The sequence below is a fragment of the Hippocampus comes genome, unplaced genomic scaffold (genome assembly GCF_001891065.2).
Source record: "Hippocampus comes isolate QL1 unplaced genomic scaffold, H_comes_QL1_v1.1 scaffold299, whole genome shotgun sequence".
Classification (NCBI taxonomy): domain Eukaryota; kingdom Metazoa; phylum Chordata; class Actinopteri; order Syngnathiformes; family Syngnathidae; genus Hippocampus; species Hippocampus comes.
In genome coordinates, this window is record NW_017805694.1 from 1 (window position 1) to 7,207 (window position 7,207).

Here is a 7,207-nt window from a genome sequence, read left to right on the forward strand (position 1 = left end):
AAGATAATACTCCTGCAGCTGGCTCTTCAGTGTTTTGCAGGCATTAATCATTTCTTCTGCTCTGACCTGACTTGCCTCAAGTCTTGTGATGAATCGCTCAACGTCCATCCTGAAGCCAGAATCATTTTTTTTTCTGGGCCTCTTCAAGGTGCTTCTTCTTGAGAGACAAAACCTGATGAAGATAAAATGTTACAATTTTGCTCATAAAAATCATGCCAACTTAAAAAACAAAAAATCAATAGAAAAAGTCTTTCCTGCCTGTATGCATATCTGGTCATGCTGAAAAACGCATACCTTCAGACTATGAGTCCAATCACGTAGCTACTTATAAATATTGTGCTTGGAAGATTTCGAGCATCCAGCGAATCCCTATTTATCATGGGGTTATGTTCCACCCTCATCCGCATTCCACACTGGATTATAAAACAATGAATTGAATAAACGTCTGCCATCTTACTGCTACAATATATTGCAGGGTGTCCCATTTAAGCAAAATGGAAGTGAGCATCGATAACAATTCATCCATTGTCTGATCTGCTCAACGAGGGTCGCGGGGGTACTCGAGCCTATCCCAGCTGTCGCGGGGGGCACACCTCGAACTGGTTCCCAGCCAATTACAAGTTAGTACAGATACCTTTATGGTCAAGCTTTGAACAACTGGTACTTGCACACACAGCAGCAACACAGAAACAGGCACACGGCAGCAACACGGAAACAGAGCACACAATACGCACGGGCATGTTTGCTCGAGATGAGGCCGCATGCTGTTTCGTTGCGGTTGCCGTCATTTTTTTTCTCGAGATGAGGCTGCATGCTGTTTCGTTGCGGTTGCCGTCATTTTTTTTTTTTTTTTGGTGTTGAATCCGGACTTTTCTACCGCACAACATGCTCGCTGTCATGTATCAGAATCAAGGAAAGATTGCACAAAGCGCAGACATCGAGATCGGCAGACAAAGTATGCGACTGACAACAAATGGCGGCCAGGCGTGCTCATCCTGCATCAGCCTTAAGAACCTGGTCCTTTCTCTGATACGGATTCCTTGTTCAATTTAAATTTGAGGTCTTTTGGATTTCAGGGGGCACTCCTTAAGACCTTCTGTGACTGACTCTGCGGTGGCCTCAGACCTTGGTGATGTCATATTCTGCTGGTCAGGCGGCATCTCAGCCCGGGACAGGGAGAGACCGGACCGACTGGTCAGGAGGGCCGGTTCTGTCCTGTCCCGCTCCCCGGACACTCCGGTGGAGGCGGGCGACGGGAGAATGCTAGCCAAGTTCAAAGCTATGATGGAGCGACCCTCCCCCAACCCCCTTCAGGCCACCCTGACAGCACCGGGCAGATCCTTCGGCGAGAGACCGATACACGCGCGCTGCCGACTGCTGTCAGGCTATTGAACGGACAGACCTGCAAACCTGGACTCACCCTCACTCAGCCATTTGTAATATGCTTAGATCTCGATTTTATGTTTATTTATTGAGATACTTTTTGTTCTTTGACTTCTCCCTTTCAGAATTTTTTTGCTGCTTGCTGCAAATTGGGAATTTCTCCATTGTGAGACAAATCAAGGTTTTCTTTGTGCATTGTGCAAAATAGACCACACTTAAAGAGCTATTATTTAGACCAAATCAACTTGAGCTTTAAGCCAAGTAAAAAGGTCCTCACTCCTCACCAAAAACACCCCCACGGTGGTGTTTTTTCTTCCATTCATCTTGCCATGTCTGGGCATTGCCCCATGGCAAACCATTCTTAAATAGCAGCCGCATGGAAGATTGAGGGAGCCACCCCGTAGCGCACGCACTCGCTCTCTTCAAGCAGCCAGCGGGATGCCCGACGAGACGAGCTGGGAAAGAGGCGCGATGAGTGACGTCCCCACCTGACCAGCGACAGGCCATTCGGCAATGGTTCGTCTGCGATCGATGATTTCTCAGAGGCCCGGCGAACCTTGGCCAGTACCAAAGCGGACCGGTCGGCAGATGAAGCCTTAAAACCGGCGCAATTCCCACAATCAAAGCTGCTGGAGAGGCCAGAGCTGTGAGTCAACCAAACGCCGCGAGCCAATTGGTGACACCGTGTGGTATTGAAAAATGCTATGACTTGTTATACGCGTGACCATGTGCACAAATGAATAGTCCATCGTTGATGGATATCGACTGGACTGCTACTTGACTCTGGATCGAGGATGTAAGCCTAAAAAAACACACGTTCTTACGATTTACCGTTTTGTGCACACGGCAGCCAGCATTAGGATGACATCATGAAGGAGCGGGGCATAAAAATAGCATGATAGAAGCCCTTTAAGTCAATGCCAATCCATCCTTCGAGTGTTTCAAAACATTTGCCAAACCTTTTCCATTGAAACAACATACAAAAGAGCAGCCAGCACATTTGACGATGTTGTGTACAGTAGCAAAAAAAACAAACATTTATTTTTGCGGGCGGGGAGCGCGTGTGTCCCTCACACTACCCGCTATGTAAAGTATCTCGCGATTACAGAATAAAAAGTGAGTTGAAGCAAACCTGCTGCGATGCGATTGCCTCCGCTTGAACCGCCGTTTCGTTTTCCTTCATTGTGTTGAGCTGCTCTTCCCGCTGCTGTACCTGGAGGCCCAGGGAAACGTTTACAGGACTTGTTAAGACTACCCTGACTGAAAGCATTGAGAGGATGAAGGAAATATGTACTGTTGTCATGTTTTGATGAAGATGTACATTCTACAAGATGCTCTATTCTTTGTAATCTGACACAACCGATCTGCACAAAGTTGAAAAAGCCTATGACTGAGACCAACTCCCGCAGAAGGTCGGTCTCCATTTTTGTCGCCTCGGCCCGCTGTAGCAAACTGAACAAATTCTGCTCAACCGCACTCCCTTGCATCATGGGGACCTGCGATTGACGATCAACAATAATGCAGCGCTTCAAAAATGGTCTGAAAGGAGTTTACATTTTGAGCAAGCAACTGGCTTTGAATTACAATGAAACACGACTACAAAAGTGTACCGTGCTTTGCTTGTCCTGCAGCTTCGTTTGGAGTTGTTTTTTTCTCCAATTCAAGCTTTCCAACGTATCCTGCAACTCAGCTCGCTCCTCCGTGAGAGAATTCCACTCCTCCAGCTCCTCAGTGGAACTCCAAAATGTACTTTCCTGCTCAGCCAGTCGAATGTCTCTCTCAGCTACGACTCGTTCAACTTGGTCGAGTTGTTCAGCTAAATGCCTTTTCTTCCAAGAAAAATGAGAGTCAATGCCTTTGTTTAGTCAATTTTTGGAAACAAATCTGACAGTATTAATGGAACAAACCTCTGCTTGATGTGTTTTTGTCGCATCGTCCAGCTTGACTGCGAACTGATGTTTTTCCTGATTTGATCTCTCCAGCATGTCCCGCAACTCAGCTCGCTCCTCCGTGAGAGACCTCACCGTGCGATTCAGCTTCCGGACTTCATCAGCGGTGCTCTGACCTCGACTTTCCTCCTCAGCCTGTAGAATGTCTCTCTCAGCTTCAACTTGGTGGAGTTTTTCAGCTAAATGCTTTGTCTTCCAAGAAAAATGAGAGTCAATGCCTTCCAGAGGAGTTTATATTTTGAGCAAGCAACTGGCTTTGAATTACAATGAAACACGACTACAAAACTGTACCGTGCTTTTCTTGTTCTGCAGCTCCGTTTTGACTCGGTCGAGTTGTTCAGGTAAATGCCTTATCTTCCAAGAAAAATGAGAGTCAATGCCTTCCATAGGAGTTTATATTTTGAGCAAGCAACTGGCTTTGAATTACAATGAAACACGACTACAAAACTGGACCGTGCGTCGCTTGTCCTGCAGCTACGTTTGGACTCGGTCGAGTTTTTCAGCTAAATGCCTCATCTTCCAAGAAAAATGAGTCTCCAATTCAAGTTTTTCCAACGTATTCTGCAACTCAGCTCGCTCCTCCGTGAGAGACCTCACCGTGCGATTCAGCTTCCGCACTTTATCAGCGGTGCTCTGACCTCGACTTTCCTGGTCAGCCTGTAGAATGTCTCTCTCAGCTTCAACTTGGTGGAGTTTTTCAGCTAAATGCTTTATCATCTAAGAAAAATGAGAGTCAATGCCTTTGTTTAGTCATTTTTTGGAAACAAATCTGACAGTATTAATGGAACAAACCTCCGCTTGATGTGTTTTTGTCGCATCGTCCAGCTTGACTGCTAACGGATTTTTTTCCTGATTTGATCTCTCCAGCATGTCCCGCAACTGAGCATCCTCCTCAACGAGGGACCTCACTTGGTCACCCTCAGCGCACTTAGGTTTTTTTGCTGAAGCTCTTGCCTGGAAAGAGGGAAATGTTGGAAAGAAAACAAAACATGGTCGTGAATTACAGAGAAAGCTTTAAAACGTTCAGTGCCAACCTTCGGATCATTTTTTGTTACAGCTTCTAATATTTCAATTTAGTAGCCGACAAATCACACGTGAAATTATAAGCATGTTTCCTCTACTACAGTGTCCGGTGGATTCATCCAGTCGCTATTTTTTTTCCCCTAATTTTTTTTTTTTGGTGGAGGGAAGGCTTTTTCATGGAAAGTGAATCAAACATTTACAAACACTTGAAAAGAACACGGGGCTATGTGTACAACTCAGATTTTTCTCTTGACAGATTTAAAAAGAAAACAAACTGAACAAAAAAAACCCCCCCAACAACATGAAATTTGGTTCTTTAATTGGTTCTTTTGGTCACTTTTTCTGTTCAATCAAAAATACAGAAACATGAATGAGCTGTGTCATGTCACTTGGAGCAATTTCCAAGCAGCTGCAGGTCCCAAGAGCAACAGTGCAAACAACTGTTTGGAAGTATAAAGTGCATTATTATACTGCTTTGTCATTGCCACGATCAGGTAGAAAATGCAACCCATCACCTGCTGCTGCGAAAAAACTGGTCCAGAAGTTGAAGAGTCAACCGAGAACCACCAAAAAGCAGATCTGCCAAGAATTAGAAGCTGCTGGAACACGGGTGTCAGTTTCCTCAGTCAAGTGTGTTTTGCATCGCCATGGACAGAGAGGCTGCCGTGCAAGAAGAAAGCCCTCCCCCCAAAAGCGGCACCTGAAGGCTCGACTGAAGTTTGCTGCTGCTCGCCTCTTGACTGGTACTCGCAAGAGGGGGCACATAACTCCTACACTGGCATCACTTCACAATTTAAAGTTCCTTTTAAAATCCTCCTATTCATTTTCAAGTCTTTAAATGGCCTCGCCCCACCTGACCTCTATGAGCCCCCGCGTACCTGCCCGGTGCCTCAGATCTGCGGACCAGACACTCTTACAGGTACAGAGAAGAAAGCGGAGGCTCAGAGGGGAGCGAGCCTTTCTTCTTGCTGGTCCCTCTCTTCGGAATGACACTCCACTAAACATTCAGCAAGCCCCCCCCTGCCGATTTTTGGGTTAATGGGGACCAAAACCACGCGCGATAAACGAAAATCCGCGAAGTAGCGACCAATTAACATACAGGTATCAAAAAAACAAAAAACAAATTGCCCCACGTGGGCCTTCGCGCTTGAGCAGAGCGCACTAACACACACACACACGCACACACACAAGCAAGGTTTCAAATGCCCCAATTCAGTTACCGGTACATCGAGAAAAAGCAAAGCAGTCGATGCCGAAATCATTTCATGATCTGCAAAACGTTATTTCGCAATGGGGCACTTGTGTTTTTTGCGCCTGGAATGGGCAGCGTTTTTCACAACCCCGTTTTGTTCAGCGGAAAGGTCGGCGCTGTTGGACAGTCGGCGTTAGTGAGGCTGGATGGATGGCTGCTGAAGTTGAGGATGGGGAGAGGAGCGTTGGCGTATTTGGAACCGAGAGTCGCCGCTTGGAATTGAAATGGATTTCCATGGGACAGGAGAAGTGAACCAATCTCTTTTTTCGTCAATGGATGCTCCAGCTTCTTCTTTGAAACTTAGCTTGTCGCCGACGTGTGCACATTTTGAGCACGACGTCTCTGATCCACTGGTTAAAGGACACTTTGATTCTCTCCTCTTTCATCTCAAACCGCTTCAAACAACAAAGCGTGTGACGGAAAAGTGGTTAGGACCGCACGACTGTCCGTGTTTGACGTGATGTGTTGTGTTTATTATTTTACTTGATGTTAACTGTTTTGTTAAGCGCTTTGTTACAGCCGCCGCTGTTGTGAAAGCGCTATATAAATCAGCGTGGATTGTATTGTATTGTCTTGTCATGTGAAAAAAAGCAGAGCATTCATCTACCCCATCAATAAATTGCTGCAGCTCTCCCTGCGGTTGGTTCTTCTGCTCACTGATCTCCTGTTGTGCAGCCCGAAGTTGCTCTTTCTGAAATGGGACAACAAAACGTGACTGTCTGCGGAAAAATCTGAAGGACAGAAGAGGCTCAAATCAGAACTGACTGGACTGCTCAGCTCTGCATAACAAGGTCAACATACAGTATATCAAATAAAAAGACTAATAGTAAAGTAGTACATGGTTTTTTTTCACAGGTTGCAAAGCCACAACATACACCCCAACCTCCTAAGAGATACACATTACCTGAAGTCACCACAAAAGGAGGGCGGTGGAAGGGGGTAACAATATCGTGCCGATTATTTGCTTTGAGAAAGACAACCTAATTGTGTTTGAAGTGTCTCAAGCTCTGTTGTCATGTCATCAAAAGGCTTTTCCTAAGTTGGATGCGTGGGGATCTTCCACCTGTTTGAGCCGTTGTCTCAGATGGGTTATTTTTCCCATGTGCAGTTCTGTTTTCCTCTCCCATCTGTTTTGACAACAATTACGGAATGAGCTACGAGTCTACGGTCTTGGACAAAAAATCAAATCAAATCAAATCAAACATGCTGAAATGGAAATGAAGACATTTAGTCAAGTGCCAGGGTGAAAGCTAACCAACCAGATCTAAAATTTCTTGTACATCCATCCGGAGCTGGTCTATCTCTTCTGTCAGCGCTGCGCTCACCACTTCTTGCGCAGAAATCTCAACACCAGACATCAAGGCAAGGTTTTCGCTCTCCTCATCTTTCAAAGTACATTTATCGCTGGGTTCACCAACCTTTCTGAGAGCAAGCACTCCTTGTGAGACTGATTTCTGTGCCATTTGCTAAAATGACCTTTTATAATATTCGTTTGTGTCATTATGATGAATGAATGGTGCCCATATTCAGACACCGCTCATGTTTAACAAGGTCTCGCAATTAGGAAACGGATAAAGATATGCAACACTCTAATCTCTGC

The 7,207-nt window shown here is 45.6% G+C and overlaps 1 long non-coding RNA gene across 1 annotated transcript; it reads right to left on the reverse strand.

Annotated features, from left to right (window-relative positions):
* Nucleotides 1-6: 6 nt before the first annotated feature.
* On the reverse strand, nt 7-5,229 carry LOC109522927 (uncharacterized). The gene is made up of 3 exons (XR_002169664.1): nt 4,871-5,229; nt 2,516-2,596; nt 7-172 (listed from the first exon to the last, which is right to left on the reverse strand). It is a non-coding gene; the product is annotated as an uncharacterized LOC109522927 (long non-coding RNA).
* Between the last annotated feature and the right edge of the window lie 1,978 nt (nt 5,230-7,207).